General features: G+C 43.2%; 1 pseudogene; it reads right to left on the bottom strand.

Annotated features, from left to right (window-relative positions):
- Positions 1-277: 277 nt before the first annotated feature.
- The window catches only part of LOC135536305 (mitogen-activated protein kinase kinase kinase 9-like), a 73,012-nt pseudogene continuing 48,615 nt past the window's right edge, over positions 278-24,674 (bottom strand).

The raw sequence follows: 24,674 nt of genomic DNA, 5'->3' as shown, positions 1-24,674 counted from the left end.
CCTCTGCAACAGTGTGGTCTGACCCAGTCCTCCCCTCCTCCTCTGCAACAGTGTGGTCTGGCCCAGTCCTCCTCTCCTCCTCTGCAACAGTGTGGTCTGACCCAGTCCTCCCCCCACCTCCTCCTCTGCAACAGTGTGGGCTGGGTGTATTTCTAGGACTCGGAAAGGATTCTGTTGGTGTTTTTAAGAGAGGATCCAAAGTTAGGCTGGTAGCAGTACGGAGACTGGGTTAGGACCAGAACCCAGGCTGGACCAGGTTAGGGCCAGAACACAGACTGGACCAGGTTAGGACCAGAACCCAGGCCAATAGCGCGAGAGGGACCAGGTTAGGACCAAAACCCAAGCTGGTAGCGCTAGATGGACCGAGTTAGGATCAGAACCCAGGTTGGACCAGAGGAGGACCAGAACCCAGACTGGACCAGGTTAGGAAAAGAACCCAGGCCGGTAGCGGTACGGGGAACATTTGGGAAACTGGGACTCGGGTTTGCAGAGTGGGAGGGTTGGGTCCAGACATTGTTCCTCGTCCTGTTGGTCCAGCAGACTGTCCCCCCTCCGCCGCGGGGAGGTTGAGCAGGCGTAAGGGGGCTCCATGGGGGTGGCTAGTACCTCCATGTCTCTGGGCTCCATGTGATGGGTTAGCAGTGGGTGTCCCCTCCTTGGTGAGGGCGTCGGGGCCTCCAGACTGTGTCCCCTCCTTGGGGATGGTGTTGGGGGCTCCAAGGGGGTAGGAAGGACGGTCATGTCCCTGCCAAACTCCACCGTGGGAGGGGTGTCTGTGCTGGTGGTGTGGGCTGGGGACTCTCCATTCCCCTGCCCCCCTCCTCTGCCCCGCCCAGGTGACTGGCCCAGGAAGACGTCGCAGCGTACCCGTGGCGAGGGACGTGGTCTAACCAGGAAGTCCAGGGTTTTGGGTCGTTCAGGAGGGCAGCGGCGGCGCGGTGTAGGGGGAAACACCAGATTTGGATCTGGCAACCGGGGTACCTGGGCTACGTTGTCACTTAGACCCCTGAGACCTCCATCTGTTTGAGAATAGAGAAAAAGAAAAAGGGTTGTAGAACACCTCGGGATATTAAGACAGGATGAATCAGGCCATATAGCTGGAGCAGATCAACAACAAACCGTCTGTAGGAGAACAGTGAAGATACCTGAAGGCTCCAGAGCTGCTCTGACGTGTAAAGGAAAAGGGTGGATATAGTTTGGAGGGCAGCGTGTCTCGATGGCTCCGTCGGAGGGGTACGGTGAAGGCAGCGTGAGGAGGATGGAGCGGAGGGAAGATGGGTCGGGGTCAGGGACTGCCGAGGGTGACGCTTGAAGCTCTCCAGGTGTGTGTTGACCAAGGGGTTGAGTGAGGCATGCTGGGGCTGGGGGTGAACAGAGGTGTGGGGCTGGACAGAAGGTTGAACAGGGGCCTGGGGAGAGGCAGTGCGGTAGACCAACAGTTCCTCACTATCAGATCGTAACAGAGACCGCGTAGAATTACAGTCCGACACAGACGACAGTGACAGCAGTGTGAGAGAGGACGGAAACAGTCCGCCTCCAACACGCTCCGTCACCGTGGCAACCGAGTGCTTCAGGGGGCTCTCCTTGTCCCCTCCCCGCCTGAAGAGCTTGCGTGTGGGGGGACTGGTGCTCCGTCTCTGGCCCCCTGTCCCTGTACGGTGGAAGAAGCCCTCCCAGCGAGGTGGCTTGCTGCTTTCCCCAGCCCCCTCAGTCCCAGACCCAGAACCAGTCCCAGGCTGGGCCAGAGTCATCATATTGAAGCCCAGTCCTACTGCAGCCAGCAAGGCCCCACACCCCAGTAGCACCAGCTCTGACCTCCCCCGCCCGGCAGGGCTCTTCCTACTGGGGGGCGTGTCCGGGGCCTGGGTGCTACGGTAACTAGGGTAGTACTCCCCGCCTCCACCTGCGTTACCATCGGCAACAGGCCCCTCCTTGTGGAAGGGGATGCAGAGGTAGGATTGGCTGGGGGATGCGTTGGCCCCTGGGTCAGTGGTGTAACAGCAGTCTTCATTCTCTACAGGGAGGAGAGGGTTTCACCACATTACATTATAGTTGCTAAGGTACATGTCCTTACCTTGCTCTGTTACATGCTGACCACACTGCTTGCGTCGCGTGTTCGAGCGTTGCAAAAAAATATATGTACATATACATGTTATTCAATCATTGCACCCACACTGCTCGCGAGAGCGTCAACGAGCGTCTGCGTAGCCAGGCGCTAATATGGAACTTGGTTCAATTTGTGACGCTTGATGCCCTGCAAGTCCCGCCTCTCCCATCTCCTCATTGGTTTTTAGGAGCATATACCCAACGTGGGTGATTGAAAGATGAACTGAGGTCCACACTCCAGTCCAGTTGGTGGTGGTAAAGCACCTTAAAGTTGGTTGCCAACCGCCATATAAAGACCAACGAAGAAGTAGAAGCCTGAAGGAGGAGAGATTACTAGAAACTAACTCAGTTTACCCTTTTATCTGTGGATTAATTGTAGTGTAGAGGTGCCTTTCAGGTAAAATAACAACCCAATGTTTATCCCAGGACAAATTAGCTAGCAACAACAAGCTAGCTAGCTAAATTGCCATAAATGTTTAATGCTTTTCGACCTGTGCCCAAATTAATATAGTTGGTTCAGAGTTTGTTTTGATATTTCAATCTCCGTGTCCATATCGCGTCTGGTGTGGGTAGACAAAAATCAACATGCGTGCAGTCTGGTCAGCATGTAGGCTATCAGTATCAATCCTATTTCAGTCCTTACCCATCTCAGTGAGGCTGGGTACCCCTGGTATGGCAGGGCTGTGTCTCGGTGACCTGCGGAGATTTGGGGCGCTGCAGGACCTCTGTCTGTTTCCCTCCAGAGGGACCTTGCTGCTGGTCGGGGCAGGAGATAAAGAGCTATAGAGAAACACTAAATAGTGGCATGTTAAGGTCTGTTGTAGACTGGTCGTTGCATGCAAGACAGCACAAACATGTATGCGATCAGGTTAGACGCCCTGGTCCTGCCCCGCCCTCCCTCACTCTGCCCCGCCCTGGTCCTGCCCTACCTCACCCTGGTCCTCCCTCACCCTCCCTCACCCTGCCCCGCCCTGGTCCTGCCCCGCCCTCCCTCACCCTGCCCTACCCTCCCTCACCCTGGCCCGCCCTGGTCCTCCCTCACCCTGCCCCGCCCTGGTCCTCCCTCACCCTGCCCTGCCCTGGTCCTCCCTCACCCTGCCACGCCCTGGTCTTCGCTCACCCTGCCCCGCCCTGGTCCTCCCTCACCCTGCCCTGCCCTGGTCCTGCCCCGCCCTCCCTCACCCTGCCCCGCCCTGGTCCTCCCTCACCCTGCCACACCCTGGTCCTCCCACACCCTGGTCCTCCCTCACCCTGCCACACCCTGGTCCTCCCTCACCCTGCCCCGCCCTGGTCCTGCCCTCCCTCACCCTGCCCCGCCCTCCGTCACCCTGACCCGCCCTGGTCCTCCCTCACCCTGCCACACCCTGGTCCTCCCTCACCCTGCCACTCCCTGGTCCTCCCTCACCCTGCCACGCCCTGGTCTTCGCTCACCCTGCCCCGCCCTGGTCCTCCCTCACCCTGCCCTGCCCTGGTCCTGCCCCGCCCTCCCTCACCCTGCCCCACCCTCCCTCACCTTGCTCAATACCCGACCCTTCCTCCCTCACCCTGCCTCGCCCCTCCTCTCACCTCTCATCATCACTGTGTTCTCTGTGTGAGCCCCTGATACGGCCTTTCTTCCTGGAGCCTCTCTTCTCTTCCTCCTCATCCAATCGGCCCCAACCTTTACACCCCTCACCTCCAGGAGTCACTGGAAAACAAGACTCCATTTTAGAAGTTCACATTTACAAAAAACACGCAACAAGACTCCATTTTAGAAGTTCACATTTACCAAAAAAACTCAAAAACTTGGAATTAGTTTTTTTGTCATGAGGGCTGAGGTTAGTAAGATGTTTTCGTTACACATGGTAAATAAACATTAAATAACAATACATAATGGTTCCAAATGATACCCATCTCTCTACTAGATTACTTTTGTAGTTTTGTCTGTAATTTTTGTAATGACTTGGTGCTGCCTCTCCTGGCCAGGACGCTCTTGAAAAAGAGATTTTAAACCTCAATGAGACCTTCCTGGTTAAATAAAGGTTTAAATAAAAATACAGAACATGCGCTGAACTGTAAATATGTTCAACACCTAGGAGGATATACAGTATCAGCTGATTGTAAGTCACTCAGGATATGACCTTCTGCTAAAAAAAAATATATAATTTACAGGTCAAAGGTAATGTAAATGGTATATAGTGTTTACGTTGTATGGCTCTGAGGCGTGGTAGTAACGGGGCCTGGGGACTGGTGGGAGGGCTGGAGAGACTTCCCAGTAAACTCCTGCATCGATCGTGAGAGGGAGAGGCCTGCACGGTGATCTTGTGTTGAAAATCTGGTGACAGAAGAGCACAAACAAATCCAACAATGTCCATATAAATAAAACAAGTCATGTAAATCGCTGGCTTCATACAGGCTACATACAGGCTACATACAGCCTTCATACAGGCTACATACAGGCTACATACAGCCTACATACAGGCTACATACAGGCTACATACAGCCTTCATACAGGCTACCTACAGGCTACATACAGGCTACATACAGGCTACCTACAGGCTACATACAGGCTACATACAGCCTACCTACAGGCTACATACAGGCTACATACAGGCTACCTACAGGCTACATAAAGCCTTCATACAGGCTACCTACAGGCTACATACAGCCTTCATACAGGCTACCTACAGGCTACCTACAGGCTACATACAGGCTACATAGCCTTCAACAGGCTAACAGCTACCTACAGGCTACATACAGGCTACCTACAGGCTACCTACAGGCTACATAGCTACTTACAGGCTACATAGCTACATACAGCCTTACAGGCTACCTACAGGCTATACTACTTACAGGCTACATACAGGCTACATACAGGCTACATACAGGCTACTTACAGTCTTACAGGCTATACAGCCTACATAGGCTACCTACAGTCTACAGCTACCTACAGGCTACATACAGGCTAACAGTCTAACAGGCTACCTACAGGCTACATAAAGCCTTCATACAGAGCTACCTACAGGCTACATACAGCCTTCATACAGGCTACCTACAGGCTACCTACAGGCTACATACAGGCTATTTAACAGTCTAATGCTATTTAACAGTCTACATAGCTACTTAACAGTCTAATAGCTATTTAACAGTCTTAAGGCTATTTAACAGTCTAATAGCTATTTAACAGTCTAATAGCTATTTAACAGTCTAATAGGCTATTTAACAGTCTAATAGCTATTTAACAGTCTAATAGCTATTTAACAGTCTTAAGGCTGTTTAACAGTCTAATAGCTATTTAACACTCTAATAGCTATTTAACAGTCTAATAGCTATTTAACAGTCTAATAGCTATTTAACAGTCTAATAGCTATTTAACAGTCTAATAGCTATTTAACAGTCTAATAGCTATTTAACAGTCTAATAGCTATTTAACAGTCTTAAGGCTATTTAACAGTCTAATAGCTATTTAACAGTCTAATAGCTATTTAACAGTCTTAAGGCTATTTAACAGTCTAATAACTATTTAACAGTCTAATAGCTATTTAACAGTCTAATAGCTATTTAACAGTCTAATAGCTATTTAAGTATAATAGCTATTTAACAGTCTAATAGCTATTTAACAGTCTAATAGCTATTTAACAGTCTAATAGCTATTTAACATTCTAATAGCTATTTAACAGTCTAATAGCTATTTAACATTCTAATAGCTATTTAACAGTCTGATAGCTATTTAACAGTCTTAAGGCTATTTAACAGTCTAATAGCTATTTAACAGTCTAATAGCTATTTAACAGTCTAATAGCTATTTAACAGTCTTAAGGCTATTTAACAGTCTAATAGCTATTTAACAGTCTAATAGCTATTTAACAGTCTGATAGCTATTTAACAGTCTAATAGCTATTTAACAGTCTAATAGCTATTTAACAGTCTAATAGCTATTTAACAGTCTAATAGCTATATAACAGTCTAATAGCTATTTAACAGTCTAATAGCTATTTAACAGTCTAATAGCTATTTAACAGTCTTAAGGCTATTTAACAGTCTAATAGCTATTTAACAGTCTAATAGCTATTTAACAGTCTTAAGGCTATTTAACAGTCTAATAACTATTTAACAGTCTAATAGCTATTTAACAGTCTTAAGGCTATTTAACAGTCTAATAGCTATTTAACAGTCTAATAGCTATTTAACAGTCTAATAGCTATTTAACAGTCTAATAGCTATTTAACAGTCTAATAGCTATTTAACAGTCTAATAGCTATTTAACAGTCTAATAGCTATTTAACAGTCTAATAGCTATTTAACAGTCTTAAGGCTATTTAACAGTCTAATAGCTATTTAACAGTCTTAAGGCTATTTAACAGTCTAAAGTGTTGAGGGTCTCTGAGCCTGTTGGCCCGAAAGCCGATACTTCAGTACTATATAGGGAATAGGGCTCTGGTCTAAAGTAGTGCACTATATAGGGAATAGGGCTCTGGTCTAAAGTAGTGCACTTTATAGGGAATAGGGCTCTGGTCTATAGTAGTGCACTATATAGGGAATAGGGCTCTGGTCTAAAGTAGTGCACTAAATAGGGAATAGGGCTCTGGTCTAAAGTAGTGCACTAAATAGGGAATAGGGCTCTGGTCTAAAGTAGTGCACTATATAGGGAATAGGGCTCTGGTCTATAGTAGTGCACTATATAGGGAATAGGGCCCTGGTCTAAAGTAGTGCACTCAATAGGGAATAGGGCTCTGGTCTAAAGTAGTGCACTATATAGGGCATAGGGCTCTGGTCTAAAGTAGTGCACTATATAGGGAATAGGGCTCTGGTCTATAGTAGTGCACTATATAGGGAATAGGGCCCTGGTCTATAGTAGTACCACTATATAGGGAATAGGGCTCTGGTCTATAGTAGTACCACTATATAGGGAATAGGGCTCTGGTCTATAGTAGTGCACTATATGGGGAATAGGGCAATTTGAGCAGACCCAGGATAAACTTGTTTTTTGTATTTATTTAAAAAAAATGTTTTGGGGGGGGGGTTCTTGCATTGGAATTATATTGAATTATGTTTATATCACGCTGTACCACAATAAGTATCACAATAAAGTTCAAATGCGGAGACCATTGAGTGCTTTTGACCAAGAGGTGCCACATCTTCAGGAACCGAAATGTTTTTTTGGGGTGGGGTGGGGGGGGGGGGCAGAAAACCATGCATCTTGGGTATTAGGATTCTATAGGCTAACCTGGGCCGGCTCCTCTGTTCCAAGATCGTCAGGAACAGTTGGAGCAGGGGCTGTGGAGCCATTATCCTGGCGACACTTGTTGAAGCCTCGTAGCTGGAGGTCGGCAGCGTCCTCGCTACCGGGCTTGATGGCGGCCTCGTGGTTTTCTTTTCTGATATTCATCGCGGCAGTGACAGATTAGCTGGTTCAAGCGAAAATGGCGAATAACACTAACGCCTGTTACAGCTAAGAGGCTAACTCAACTCTGTAGTGGTGGGGCGTGAGGCACAGTTCAGTGAAGCAGGTTCAACTGTAAACTTGACCCCGTCCTTTATAAAATCGAAATATTACAAGCGGAGGTCTTTCACGTTATTTAACCATGGAGGAGCTCTGTTTTTTTGTTATGGAAACCCAGAGGAGTCATACCTAACCGCCCAGGGTCTTTCCATAGCCCCCCAGTGCACTCTGTCCATGGTGCTGACACAGCGCAGCACAGGTACAGATTTTGCACCAACCTGTCACTCAATCATTTGAACTTTGTTGCTGGTTTTATATTGGGACATGAAACTAAAACTGAAGGGGTCTAAGCCTCTCTCTCTCTCTCTGATCCTGCATTTGTAAATATAAATATATAATAAATTAAAAATATAAAAATATAATAATTAAATAAAGTATAATAAAATTAAATATAATAAATAAATATAATATTAAATATAATAGTAAATATATAACTAAATAAAAATATAAATATATAATAAATAAATATATAAACTATAAAAATATAAATATAGATAAATATAAGAAGCTAAATATAATATAAATATATAATAATATATATATAAGCTATAAATATATATAATATAAATATATATATAATAATATATATATAATAATATAAATATATATAAAATAAATATAAATAAATATAAATATAAATATAAATATAAATATAATAATTAAATATATCTAATATAAATATATAAATATAAAATATAAGCTAATATAAATATATAAATATACTATATCTAATATAAATATAATATAAAAATAATAACCCTCAAATATAATATAATATAATAATATAAATATAATATATAAAATAGGGCTCCGGGCAGCCGAGCGGAAATGGAGGAAAACTCGCCTCCTGCGGACCTGGCATCCTTTCACTCCCTCCTCTCTACATTTTCCTCCTCTGTCTCTGCTGCTAAAGCCACTTTCTACCACTCTAAATTCCAAGCATCTGCCTCTAACCCTAGGAAGCTCTTTGCCACCTTCTCCTCCCTCCTGAATCCTCCTCCCCCTCCCCCCTCCTCCCTCTCTGCAGATGACTTCGTCAACCATTTTGAAAAGAAGGTCGACGACATCCGATCCTCGTTTGCTAAGTCAAACGACACCGCTGGTTCTGCTCACACTGCCCTACCCTGTGCTCTGACCTCTTTCTCCCCTCTCTCTCCAGATGAAATCTCGCTTCTTGTGACGGCCGGCCGCCCAACAACCTGCCCGCTTGACCCTATCCCCTCCTCTCTTCTCCAGACCATTTCCGGAGACCTTCTCCCTTACCTCACCTCGCTCATCAACTCATCCCTGACCGCTGGCTACGTCGAATAAAGAGCTAAATATAAATATGGGGTACTATATTAAAATATATATTAAATATAAAGAGATATAATAATATAAAAGAGACTAATATAAAAGAGAGTATAATATAAAAGAGAGGCTTAAAATAAGGAAATATAATAAATAGTGAGTATAACTATATAATAGTAAATATAATAAATATAAATAAAATATAATTAAATATAAATTATATAAATAAATAATAAATAGTAATATACTAAATATAAATAGTATAACTAAGTAGTTAAAGAGAAATTATAACTAAAGATATAAATAAATATAATTAAATATAAATATAACTAAAATTAAATATAACTAAAATTAAGTATATAAAATTATATAATATAAATTAAATCTAAATATAACTAAAATTTAATATAACTAAAATTAAATATAACAATTAGAAATATAACTAAACATAGAAATATAACTAAAATTAGAAATATAATAAATATAAAATATAACTATATATATCGTATAAATATAACTTTAAAGCTTATAATAAATCATATAAAGCAATGTATATATAATAGCGTATCGTCCTAATATAATATAATCGGCACGCACGTACTAATGAAATATAATCCGGCTTTTCGATATAAAAATATATATATAATCGGCATCTCTAAGCATGTATATATAATCGACAGACATATCAGTGTATGATCGGATCACCACCTCAAGCTATAATCGGCAAGACGGAGCTGCTATTAATCCCGGGGAAGGACTGCCCGTTCCATATAATCGCCATCACGGTATACAACTCCATTGTGTCCTCCTCCCAGAGCGCTAAGAACCTTGGCGTGATCCTGGACAACATATATAATCGTTCTCAACTAACATCAATGCGTGTCGGCATCTCATCATATATAATTAATAAAATATTAATATATCCGCAGAGTAAGTACCCTGCCTCACACATAAAGCGGCGCATTCAGTCCTAATCCAGGCAATTAAATCATCTCCCGTCTGGATATAATAACTCGCTGTTCTGGGGCTCCTGCCTGTGCCATTAAACCCCTATAAATATACTCTCCAGAACGCCGCATATATTGGTGTTAAACCTTCCCAATTCTCTTCACGTAACCCCGCTCCTCCGCTTCTCCACTGGCTTCCAGTTGAAGCTCGCATCCGCTACAAGACCATGGTGCTTGCCTACGGAGCTGTGAGGGAACGGCACCGCAGTACCTCCAGGCTCTGATCAGGCCCTACACCCAAACAAGGGCACTGCGCTCATCCACCTCTGGCCTGCTCGCCTCCCTACCACTGAGGAAGTACAGTTATGCTCAGCCCAGTCAAAACTGTTCGCGTAAATCTATACTCAATGGTGGAACAAACTCCTCACGACGCCTTCAGGACAGCTGAGTCAATCACCAATAGGGAGACACCTGAAACCCCACTCTTTTAAGGAATACCTAGGATAGGATAAAGAGAACAGAGGCCTCACCCCCCCCTTAAATGATTTAGATGCACTATTGTAAAGTGGCTGTTCCACTGGATGTCATAAGGTGAATTCAGTAATTTGTATAAATATAAATATATAACTAAATAAATATAAATATATAACTAAATAAATATATAACTAAATAAATATAAATATATAACTAAATAAATATATAACTAAATAAATATAAATATATAACTAAATAAATATAAATATATAACTAAATAAATATATAATAAATAAATATATAACTAAATAAATATATAACTAAATAAATAAATATATAACTAAATAAATATAAATATATAACTAAATAAATATATAACTATATAAATATATAACTAAATAAATATATATAAATATAATAACTAAATAAATATATAACTAAATAAATATAAATATATAACTAAATAAATAAATATAAAATATATAACTAAATAAATATATAACTATATAAACATATAATAAATAAATATATAACTAAAAAATATAAACTAAATAAATATAAATAACTAATATAACAATAAATAAATATAAATATACTAAATAAACATATATATAAATAAATATAAATATATAACTAAATAAATATATAAATATATAAATAAATAAATATAAACTAAACTAAATAATATATATAACTAAATAAATATAAATATATAACTAAATAAATATATAACTAAATAAATATATAACTAAATAAATATAAATATATAACTAAACTAAATAAATATAAATATATAACTAAATAAATATAAATATATAACTAAATAAATATAAAACTAAATAAATATATAACTAAATAAATATAAATATATAACTAAATAAATATATAACTAAATAAATATAAATATATAACTAAATAAATATAAACTATAAAAATAAATATAAACTAAATAAATATAAATAATAACATCAGATTGCTGGCCCGGTCCTACTGATGAAAATACGTACCTGAAGGCAGACTGATCCTGTTCCCGTCCTTCAGTTTGAGCCGTGAGCGTCTGAACTTGCCCTGCCTGCTCTCCACACGGGGTTTCTCCTGATATAGCTGGTGGATGATAACGTTCAGCTCTCTCTCCAGGATGTGGATCTCCCTCTCCGCCAGCTCCTGCTCCCTCCTCCTAAGCTCCTCCTCTTGGCTCTTCTGCTGCAGCGCAGCACGACTCAGCTCCTCCTCCCACGACCTCAGCTCCTGGAGACAAGGTTAGAGGTCAGGGGAGATTTAACACTTGCAGTCAGATTTTTTGTTTTTCGGGGGGGGGGGGTGGATTATAGATTACACTACAGCATATCACTCTCCATAGCCTGGTTCAACAACCATTAAAGTTGGCAAGACAGAACAAAAAAATCTTGTGGGCCCCATATTGTATAATGTGGAAACAGCCACGACAGAGGCCTCTGATCTTGTGAAAGCTGACTGAGAATCCCACTACCTTCTCCTTGACCCTGAGCTGGTCAAACATCTCCTGAATCTCCATCTTCCAGTCGTCCTGCAGGGAGTGGAAGGACTCGAGTGGCATCTCGAAGAAGCCCGATTCCTCTATAGATGTCAGCTGGTCCAGGATACTGGTGAAGAGAGGTCGTAGGTGGGGGTCTGGACTCCAGCAGTCTGGAGAAGAAGAAGAAGAAGAAGAAGTTAATAAAGGTGGTGTGTTTAGATGTACCACAGATAGAACAATGAGACAGATATTTCACTGGATGTGATAAAATGTGAACTGGATGTGAAGCTTCCTGTTGGCCGTTTCCACTCACTACCAAATATGGTGGTGAGAGGAAGCCCAGTGGCCCGACAGTGGGAGAAAGTAAACTGACATTCAGATTTTTTTTGTAAAAAATTCACATTTATTTAACCAGGTAGGCAATTTGAGAACAAGTTCTCAGGTCCGGGCCCCCCCGCAGCTCCTCGCCCAAGCCTCTCCAGGTTCTCCTTTACCCAAATCCAGATAGCAGATGTTCTGAAAGAGCTGCAAAACCTGGACCCGTATAAATCAGCTGGGATTGAAAATCTGGACCCTCTATTTCTGAAACTATCCGCCGCCATTGTCGCAACCCCTATTACCAGCCTGTTCAACCCTCTCTTTCATATTGTCTGAGATCCCCAAGGATTGGAAAGCTGCCGCAGTCATCCCCCTCTTCAAAGGGGGAGACACCCTGGACCCAAACTGTTACAGACCTATATCCATTCTGCCTTGCCTATCTAAGGTCTTCGAAAGCCAAGTCAACAAACAGGTCACTGACCATCTCGAATCCCACCGTACCTTCTCCGCTATGCAATCTGGTTTCCGAGCCGGTCACGGTGCACCTCAGCCACACTCAAGGTACTAAACGACATCATAACCGCCATCGATAAAAGACAGTACTGTGCAGCCGTCTTCATCGACCTTGCCAAGGCTTTCGACTCTGTCAATCACCATATTCTTATCGGCAGACTCAGTAGCCTCGGTTTTTCGGATGACTGCCTTGCCTGGTTCACCAATTACTTTGCAGACAGAGTTCAGTGTGTCAAATCGGAGGGCATGCTGTCTGGTCCTCTGGCAGTCTCTATGGGGTGCCACAGGGTTCACCTCGGGCCGACTCTTTTCTCTGTATATATCAATGATGTTGCTCTTGCTGCGGGCGATTCCCTGATCCACCCCTACGCAGACGACACCATTCTATATACTTTCGGCCCGTCATTGGACACTGTGCTATCTAACCTCCAAACGAGCTTCAATGCCATACAACACTCCTTCCGTGGCCTCCAACTGCTCTTAAACGCTAGTAAAACCAAATGCATGCTTTTCAACCGATCGCTGCCTGCACCCGCATGCCCGTCTAGCATCACCACACTGGATGGTTCCGACCTTGAATATGTGGACACTTATAAGTACCTAGGTGTCTGGCTAGACTGCAAACTCTCCTTCCAGACCCATATCAAACATCTCCAATCGAAAATCAAATCAAGAGTCGGCTTTCTATTCCGTAACAAAGCCTCTTTCACTCACGCTGCCAAGCTTACCCTAGTAAAACTGACTATCCTACCGATCCTTGACTTCGGCGATGTCATCTACAAAATTGCTTCCAACACTCTTCTCAGCAAACTAGATGCAGTTTATCACAGTGCCATCCGTTTTGTCACTAAAGCACCTTATACTACCCACCACTGCGACTTGTATGCTCTAGTCAGCTGGCTCTCGCTACATATTCGTCGCAAGACCCACTGGCTCCAGGTCATCTACAAGGCCATGCTAGGTAAAGCTCCGCCTTATCTCAGTTCACTGTTCACGATGGCAACACCCATCCGTAGCACGCGCTCCAGCAGGTGTATCTCACTGATCATCCCTAAAGCCAACACCTCATTCGGCCGCCTTCGTTCCAGTACTCTGCTGCCTGTGACTGGAACAAATTGCAAAAATTGCTGAAGTTGGAGACTTTTATCTCCCTCACCAACTTCAAACATCAGCTATCTGAGCAGCTAACCGATCGCTGCAGCTGTACATAATCTATTGGTAAATAGCCCACCCATTTTCACCTACCTCATCCCCACAGTTTTTATTTATTTACTTTTCTGCTCTTTTGCACACCAATATCTCTACCTGTACATGATCATCTGATCATTTATCACTCCAGTGTTAATCTGCAATATTGTAATTATTCGCCTACCTCCTCATGCCTTTTGCACACATTGTATATAGACTCCCCTTTTTTCTACTGTGTTATTGACTTGTTAATTGTTTACTCCATGTGTAACTCTGTGTTGTCTGTTCACACTGCTATGCTTTATCTTGGTCAGGTCGCAAGTTGCAAATGAGAACTTGTTCTCAACTAGCCTACCTGGTTAAATAAAGGTGAAATAAAATAAAAATAAAATACAATTGCGACCTGGCCAAGATAAAGCAAAGCAGTTCGACACATACAACAACACAGAGTTACACATGGAGCAAAACAAACATACAGTCAATAATACAGTAGAAACAAGTCTATATATACGATGTGAGCAAATGAGGTGAGATAAGGGAGGTAAAGGCAAAAAAAGGCCATGGTGGCAAAGTAAATACAATATAGCAAGTAAAACACTGGAATGGTAGATTTGCAGTGGAAGAAATGTGCAAATTAGAAATAAAAATAATGGGGTGCAAAGGAGCAAAATAAATAAATAAAATTAAATACAGTAGGGAAAGAGGTAGATGTTTGGGCTAAATTATAGATGGGCTATGTACAGTTGCAGTAATATGTGAGCTGCTCTGACAGCTGGTTCTTAAAGCTAGTGAGGGAGATAAGTGTTTCCAGTTTCAGAGATTTTTGTAGTTCGTTCCAGTCATTGGCAGCAGAGAACTGGAAGGAGTGGCGGCCAAAGGAAGAATTGGTTTTGGGGGTGAACAGAGAGATATACCTGCTGGAGCGCGTGCTACAGGTGGGTGCTGCTATGATGACCAGCGAGCTGAGATAAGGGGGGACTTTACCTAGCAGGGTCTTGAATATGACATGGAGCCAGTAGGTTTGGCGACGAGTATGAAGCGAGGGCCAGCCAACGAGAGCGTACAGGTCGCAATGGTGGGTAGTATATGGGGCTTTGGTGACAAAACGGATTGCACTGTGATAGACTGCATCCAATTTGTTGAGTAGGGTATTGGAGACTATTTTGTAAATGACATCGCCGAAGTCGAGGATCGGTAGGATGGTCAGTTTTACAAGGGTATGTTTGGCAGCATGAGTGAAGGATGCTTTGTTGCGAAATAGGAAGCCGATTCTAGATTTAATTTTGGATTGGAGATGTTTAATGTGAGTCTGGAAGGAGAGTTTACAGTCTAACCAGACACCTAGGTGTTTGTAGTTGTCCACATATTCTAAGTCAGAGCCGTCCAGAGTAGTGATGTTGGACAGGCGGGCAGGTGCAGGCAGCAATCGGTTGAAGAGCATGCATTTAGTTTTACATGTATTTAAGAGCAGTTGGAGGCCACGGAAGGAGAGTTGTATGGCTTGAAGCTCGCCTGAGGGTTGTTAACACAGTGTCCAAAGAAGGGCCAGAAGCATACAGAATGGTGTCGTCTGCGTAGAGGTGGATCAGAGACTCACCAGCAGCAAGAGCGACATCATTGATATATACAGACAAGAGAGTCGGTCCAAGAATTTAACCCTGTGGCACCCCCATAGAGACTGCCAGAGGCCCGGACAACAGGCCCTCCGATTTGACACATTGAACTCTATCTGAGAAGTAGTTGGTGAACCAGCCGAGGCAATCATTTGAGAAACCAAGGCTGTTGAGTCTGCCGATGAGGATGTGGTGATTGACAGAGTCGAAAGCCTTGGCCAGGTCAATAAATACGGCTGCACAGTATTGTTTCTTACCGATGGCGGTTAAGATATCGTTTAGGACCTTGAGCGTGGCTGAGGTGCACCCATGACCAGCTCTGAAATCAGATTGCATAGCGGAGAAGGTATGGTGGGATTCGAAATGGTCGGTAATCTATTTGTTGACTTGGCTTTCAAAGACCTTAGAAAGGCATGGTAGGATAGATATAGGTCTGTAGCAGTTTGGGTCAAGAGTGTCCCCCCCCTTTGAAGAGGGGGATGACCGCAGCTGCTTTCCAATCTTTGGGAATCTCAGACGACACCAAAGAGAGGCTGAACAGGCTAGTAATAGGGGTTGCAACAATTTCGGCAGATAATTTTAGAAAGAAAAGGTCCAGATTGTCTAACCAGGCTGATTTGTACGGGTCCAGGTTTTGCAGCTCTTTCAGAACATCAGCTGACTGGATTTGGGAGAAGGTTAAAATGGGAGAGGCTTGGGTGAGTTGCTGTGGGGGGTGCAGTGCTGGTGACCGGGGTAGGAGTAGCCAGGTGGAAAGCATGGCCAGCCGTAGAAAAATGCTTATTGAAATTCTCAATTATAGTGGATTTATCGGTGGTGACAGTGTTTCCTATCCTCAGTGCACTGGGCAGCTGGGAGGAGGTGCTCTTATTCTCCCTGGACTTTACAATGTCCCAGAACTTTTCTGAGTTTGTGTTGCAGGAAGCACATTTCTGCTTGAAAAAGCTAGCCTTGGCTTTTCTAACTGCCTGTGTATATTGGTTTCTAACTTCCCTGAAAAGTTGCATATCACAGGGGCTGTTCGATGCTAATGCAGAACGCCACAGGATGTTTTTGTGTTGGTTAAGGGCAGTCCGGTCTGGAGAGAACCAAGGGCTATATCTGTTCCTGGTTCTACATTTCTTGAATGGGGCATGCTTATTTAAGACGGTGAGGAAGGCATTTACAAATAATAACCAGGCATCCTCTACTGACGGGATGAGATAGAACAATGAGACAGATATTTCACTGGATGTGATAAATGTGAAGCTTCCTGTTGGCTGTTTCCACTCACTACCAAATATGGTGGTGAGAGGAAGCCCAGTGGCCCGACAGTGGGAGAAGGAGATGGATTTTGGCCGACATTCTGCTACTGTTCTCATTGATGAAACATTTGATCTCAATACAGTTTTCGGTTTCCAAAACTACAATATTTTACAAACAGAGTGGACTAAGTTCTATAGATTTTACCCTTTGCCAAAGTTCCGTTGTTCAGATGGAATGGAAGGGCGAATTAAATTACTGCACAAGCGCATTTCAAAGAGTAGGCGTTCCTTAACGGAAATATGCAAATAGATGCTAGAACGCGCCAATAGGCTCCTGCTAGGCTCTGCTCACCTTCTTGCTTGTTCTGCCCCACTATGATTCATTTGTTTCCATTGGAAACGACATGCTGTGATCTATCTTGGGTTAGTTATAAAAAATCTTTGATGTAATGTTTTGTTAGTATCTCTCTCTCTCTATATATATATAATAAATATATACACTAAATCAAATCACTACCGGTCAAAAGTGATATAATACAAGTTATTTAATGCTTATATATGACGGCACTCCATGGATCTACAGAGGACCTCAATGAAAATAAGTTATCATTTATTTTTGCACAAATATCAATCTATCTATTATGGATCAGGATGGAGACGGATATATCTATTTATATACATATTCTTATAATCGAATAATCTGTATTATTAAGGTAACGATGTGTACATTCTGTCAACAAACAGGTGGCTGTTGGCCTCATTGAAGAATACCTAACAGAAATCAGCTCACCTTCCATAAGAAGGGTGAAGGGCTCTGGGCAGGTGGCTGTTGGCCTCTTTGAAGAATACCTAACAGAAATCAGCTCACCTTCCATAAGACGGGCGAAGGGCTCTGGGCAGGTGGCTGTTGGCCTCATTGAAGAATACCTAACAGAAATCAGCTCACCTTCCATAAGAAGGGCGAAGGGCTCTGGGCAGGTGGCTGTTGGCCTCATTGAAGAATACCTAACAGAAATCAGCTCACCTTCCATAAGAAGGGCGAAGGGCTCTGGGCAGGTGGCTGTTGGCCTCATTGAAGAATACCTAACAGAAATCAGCTCACCTTCCATAAGACGGGCGAAGGGCTCTGGGCAGGTGGAAGGGATGGGCAACGCCAGCTTATTCATGGCTACTCCATATGCCACCGCGAGACAATCAATGCCCCTGAATGGGACTTCTCCCGTCAGCAGCTCCCACAGAAGAACCCCGTAGCTACAGGGTCGGGAGGAAGAGATCAGGAAAGAGATGGAAGAATGTTATGGAAACAGAAAAATGGGATTTCGGGAAATCTTGTGAATTTTGGGAAAGGTACCGGAATTTTGAAACCTTTTGCTTCATTAGGCTTATATTTCTCTTTCTGTCTTTCTTTTGTCAGTATCAGCAGGAAACAGAATGACAGAATTCAGAATAGACAGCAGAGACAATAGACAGCAGAGACAATAGACAGCAGAGATAATAGACAGCAGAGAGGATAGACAGCAGAGATAATAGACAGCAGAGAGAATAGATAGAGATAATAGACAGCAGAGATAATAGACAGCAGAGAGCAGAAAGCTGATGGACAGAGAGAGAGAATTCACAAATTCCTTAATAATCACAATATCTTGAGCAAAAGCCTGATTGGATTTATACCAAAACATTGTACAACCGATCATATTTACACCCTAGAGACCCTGATAGATAAACCTGTCCACCAAAATAATACCAAAATGGACTGTTCTACAAAGTTATTGAAAGTGGTGCAGGGGTAAAACACATAATTAAATCAATGTCTACTGGCAATACGTGCAGCATTAAAATTGGCACATAAATAACAGAATTCTTTAACCAGGGGTGGGGCCTTCGCCAGGGTTGCAATCTGAGCCCTGCACTCTTCAATATTTACATCAATGAATTGGCCACAATTCTAGAACAATCCTCAGCCCGAAGTGTTAGTGTCCACAATTCAGAGCTTAATTAAATTATCCAGATTTCAGGGAAGTAGACCAAAGTTCTCAAATTGATTAAATTTAGATTTTTGGTTGTTGTCACTGCACACAATTATTATTATCATTATTTCTATTTTTTTTTACAAATGAATTACAAATGAAAAGCTGAAATGTGAATAAGTATTCAACCCCTTTGTTATGACAAGCCTAAATAAGTTCAGGAACATCTGCTTAACTTGTCACAAGTTGCATAGATTCACTCTGTGTGCAATAATAGTGTTCAACATGATTTCTGAGTGACTACCTCATCTCTTGTATCCACACATACAATTATCTGTAAGGTCCCTCAGTCGAGCAGTGAATTTCAAACAGAGATTCAACCAAAGACCAGGGAGGTTTTCCAATGTCTCGTAAAGAAGGGCACCTGTTGGTAGATGGGTAATAAAAAAATAAAAGCAGAATATCCCTTTGAGCATGGTGAAGTTATTAATTACACTTTGGATGGTGTATCAATACACCCAGTCACTACAAGGATACAGGCGTCCTTCCTAACTCAGTTGCCGGAGAGGAAAGAAACCGCTCAGGGATTTCAACATGAGGACAAGGGTGACTTTAAAACAGTTACAGAGTTTAATGGCTGTGATAGGAGACAACTGAGGATGGATCAACAACATTGTAGTTACTCCACAAGATACTCCTACATGTCCAGAGGAAACCACAAACAATGCACGCAGAGCAGAATTAGGCCAATATCCACTAATAATACAAACGTAAGTTTTAGAAACATCTAAAATACAGTGACCCCCTCTCATATCATTACCAAGCCCTGCAATGCCAAGAGCTGAGCAAAGAAAAAAGAGTCCCCTCATCCAGCTGGTCCTGGGGCTGAGTTCACTAACCTGTTCTACTAACACACTGAAGCCTCAGTCCCCTCATCCAGCTGGTCCTGAGTTCACAAACCTGTTCTACTAACACACTGAAGCCTCAGAACCAGAACATCCAATCAATCAGAATAAACTAAATTACAACACAGTCAAAAACAAAACGACATAACTTATTGGGAAACACAAGTACAAAGCCAAATGCAATGCTATCTGGCCCTAAATCGAAAGTACACCGTGGCAAACTATTTGACCATGGTTACTGATCAAAAGTACAAACTCAGTGAGCACAGCCTTGCCATTGAGAAGGGTAGACACATGAAAACATGACTTCCTGTAGAGGAAAGGCTGTGCAACCACTGAGACAGAGCTGCATTATTAACAAGTATCAAACAATTAGTATCATTTCCCAAAATTTGAGGTTTCAAAGACCTCTCTGATGAGGAAAGGCTACTGGTCCGGTTGGGGGAGGACGCAGAGAGCTGTGGGTTGGCAGCGCACTACATTGCTGCCTGCCATAGGATGACAGACAGTGTCTGACAGACCAACTAACGTGCACATTTACTATTCATTATTATTGTTACTGATTACCCTGTTGACAATCTTTACTATTCTTATTATAATTGAGTTAATATTGTAAATATTAACAATATTGGGGGTGGGAGGCGGGGGCATTATGGCACCACAGAGAGACAGGGACAGGGCCCTCCCTGTCCACAGCCTCCAACTACCTCCACACCTCCAGCCAGGCAGGTATTTCATACTAAAACAAGGGCTGGACTCAAGCCACATGGCATGGTCAATGATAAGTCATGAGAGTCTGCTGCAACATAGAAAGCCCTGCTTCTGCTGCATATCGGAAATTACCTTTCCAATGCCGCATAGCTGACGAAGCTCAATGGAATTAAATCCTGTCCTTATCAGAGCTGATGTTATTCTATGATTCTATGATTCTATGAGCTGATGTTATTCTATGATTCTATGATTCTATGATTCTATGATTCTATTCTATTATTCTATGAGCTGATGTTATTCTATTTATTCTATTAGGTTATTCTATGGTTTCTATGGTTTCAGACGAGGGTAAGACGAGATCATCTCTCGTTGAAAACAATTACAGTGTTGGTTCCTTATTTGGGTGTAGTCATCATACTACTACTGCAATGCTTTACCAGATCCAGAACTGAATAAATGAATCAATGACTAGATCCAGAACTGAATCAATGCTTTACTAGATCCAGAACTGAATAAATGAATCAATGCTTTACTAGATCCAGAACTGAATAAATGAATCAATGCTTTACTAGATTCAGAACTGAATAAATGACTCAATGCTTTACTAGATCCAGAACTGAATAAATGAATCAATGCTTTACTAGATCCAGAACTGAATAAATGAACTGAATAAAAATGAATCAATGCTTTACTAGATCCAGAACTGAATAAATGAATCAATGCTTTACTAGATCCAGAACTGAATAAATGAATCAATGCTTTACTAGATCCAGAACTGAATAAATGAATCAATACTTTACTAGATCCAGAACTGATTAAATGAATCAATGCTTTACTAGATCCAGAATTGAATAAATGAATAAATGACTCCAGAACTGAATAAATGAATCAATACTTTACTAGATCCAGAACTGAATAAATGAATCAATACCCCTAGATCCAGAACTGAATAAATTAATCAATACTGATGAATAATGCTGAATCTAATCCAGAACTGAATAAATGAGATAGAACAGATCAGAACTTTGACTGCCTAGATCTAAGTCAACCCCCCCCACCCCCCCACCCCGCCCCCGCCCACCTCCAGACATCGCTGCCTTTAGAGAAGGTGGAGGAGCGGATGACCTCGGGCGCCATCCAGGCGTAGGTGCCAGCGGCTGACATCTTGGTGGTACGGTGCCACTCCCTCGCCAGGCCGAAGTCGGTGATCTTCAGGGTCTTGTTGGTCAGATCCTCCATCTCGACCTTCTCCAGGATCAGGACTGGTCCAAAGGTCGCATGTGAGATCCAGGAGAGGGCGGGTGTTGGTGAGGGAGGGAGTGACGAGGAGGGTTTTGGTTGGAGCGGGTGGGGGGGATAACGGTAACAGGGGTGTGTTGGAAGGTAGGAGGGGTTTGAATGTAAAGGGATACAGGCCATTTTGGGGTTTTGGTGGCGGGATGGCAGGTAGTCATTCAAATATAAATTATTAAAAGTTGTTTTCCAAAATAAAGATGAGAACAAAAGAGAAAACAAGGAGAGGCCACGATGAAAGGAGAGAGAGAAGCAAGCAGGAAGAGAAAGAACAAAAGAGAAAAGTGAATGAGATGTTAAAGTATAAAATGAAAGAAAGCAGGGAAAAAGCACAGGCCTGGATTAATGTTACGATTTCACTTGGTCCTTGTGAGTCTGTGCCTCACACACACACACACACACACACACACACACACACACACACACACACACACACACACACACACACACACACACACACACACACACACACACACACACACACACACATATATATATACACACACAAAACACACACAATACATACACACAAGCATATATATATATACACACAAACACAAATGAACATACACATGAACATACACAAACAAAAGAGGAGACTGGTGGGAGGAGCAATAGGAGGGATAATTGTAAGGACTGGAATGGAATATTTGGAATGGAGTCAGAAAGTTCCCACAAGTCCTCATGTACACCACCCAGTCCTCATGTACACCACCCAGTCCTCATGTACACCACCCAGTCCTCATGTACACCACCCAGTCCTCATGTACACCACCCAGTCCTCATGTACACCACCCAGTCCTCATGTACACCACCCAGTCCTCATGTACACCACCCAGTCCTCATGTACACCACCCAGTCCTCATGTACACCACCCAGTCCTCATGTACACCACCCAGTCCTCATGTACACCACCCAGTCCTCATATACACCATCCAGTCCTCATGTACACCACCCAGTCCTCATGTACACCACCCAGTCCTCATGTACACCACCCAGTCCTCATGTACACCACCCAGTCCTCATGTACACCACCCAGTCCTCATGTACACCACCCAGTCCTCATGTACACCACCCAGTACTCATGTACACCACCCAGTCCTCATGTACACCACCCAGTCCTCATATACACCACCCAGTCCTCATATACACCATCCAGTCCTCATGCACACCATCCAGTCCTCATGTACACCACCCAGTCCTCATGTACACCACCCAGTCCTCATGTACACCACCCAGTCCTCATGTACACCACCCAGTCCTCATGTATATACAACCACCCAGTCCTCATATACACCACCCAGTCCTCATATACACCACCCAGTCTTCATATACACCACCCAGTCCCCATATACACCACCCAGTCCTCATATACACCACCCAGTCCTCATATACACCACCCAGTCTTCATATACACCACCCAGTCCCCATATACACCACCCAGTCCTCATATACACCACCCAGTCCTCATGTACACCACCCAGTCCTCATGTACACCACCCAGTCCTCATGTACACCACCCAGTCCTCATGTACACCACCCAGTACTCATGTACACCACCCAGTCCTCATGTACACCACCCAGTCCTCATATACACCACCCAGTCCTCATATACACCATCCAGTCCTCATGCACACCATCCAGTCCTCATGTACAGCCACCCAGTCCTCATGTACACCACCCAGTCCTCATGTACACCACCCAGTCCTCATGTACACCACCCAGTCCTCATATACAACCACCCAGTCCTCATATACAACCACCCAGTCCTCATATACACCACCCAGTCCTCATATACACCACCCAGTCCTCATATACACCACCCAGTCCCCATATACACCACCCAGTCCTCATATACACCACCCAGTCCTCATATACACCACCCAGTCTTCATATACACCACCCAGTCCCCATATACACCACCCAGTCCTCATATACACCACCCAGTCCTCATATACACCACCCAGTCCCCCAAAATGCCACTCATTCTCCATACGCGCCTCCAGTCTCCATTTACACTACCAGTCTCCATTTACACCACCCAGTCCCCATATTCACCACCCAGTATCCACATACACCACACAGTCTTCATGAACAGTGGGAGAACTTGCACAATTGGTGGCTGACTAAATACGTTTTTGCCCCACTGTATGCACAGTCTCTTTAACCATATCTATGAGTACATACTACCTCAATCAGCCTGACTAACCAGTGTCTGTATGTAGTCTCTCTACTGTGTATAACCTCTCTACTGTATGTAGCCTCACTACTGTGTATAACCTCTCTACTGTATATAACCTCTCTACTGTATACAGCCTCACTACTGTATATAGCCTCGCTACTGTATGTAGTCTCTCTACTGTGTATAGCCTCGCTACTGTATGTAGCCTCGCTACTGTATATAGCCTCTCTACTGTATATAGCCTCTCTACTGTATGTAGCCTCACTACTGTATATAGCCTCGCTACTGTATGTAGTCTCTCTACTGTGTATAGCCTCTCTATATAGCCTGTCTACTGTATATAGCCCCTCTACTGTATATAGCCCCTCTACTGTATGTAGCCTCACTACTGTATATAGTCTCTCTACTGTGTATAACCTCTCTACTGTATGTAGCCTCACTACTGTATATAGCCTCTCTACTGTATGTAGCCTCGCTACTGTATATAGCCTCTCTACTGTATATAGCCTCTCTACTGTATGTAGCCTCACTACTGTATATAGCCTCGCTACTGTATGTAGTCTCTCTACTGTGTATAGCCTCGCTACTGTATGTAGCCTCGCTACTGTATATAGCCTCTCTACTGTATATAGCCTCTCTACTGTATGTAGCCTCGCTACTGTATATAGCCTCGCTACTGTATGTAGTCTCTCTACTGTGTGTAGCCTCGCTACTGTATGTAGCCTCTCTACTGTATGTAGCCTCACTACTGTATATAGCCTCGCTACTGTATGTAGTCTCTCTACTGTATGTAGCCTCTCTACTGTATGTAGCCTCGCTACTGTATATAGCCTCGCTACTGTATGTAGCCTCACTACTGTATGTAGCCTCACTACTGTATGTAGCCTCACTACTGTATATAGCCTCTACTGTATGTAGCCTCTACTGTATGTAGCCTCGCTACTGT

The sequence above is a fragment of the Oncorhynchus masou genome, unplaced genomic scaffold, assembly GCF_036934945.1.
Source record: "Oncorhynchus masou masou isolate Uvic2021 unplaced genomic scaffold, UVic_Omas_1.1 unplaced_scaffold_593, whole genome shotgun sequence".
NCBI lineage: Eukaryota > Metazoa > Chordata > Actinopteri > Salmoniformes > Salmonidae > Oncorhynchus > Oncorhynchus masou.
Note: the sequence above shows the minus strand (reverse complement) of the source record. Positions and strands in the feature narration are given on the sequence as shown.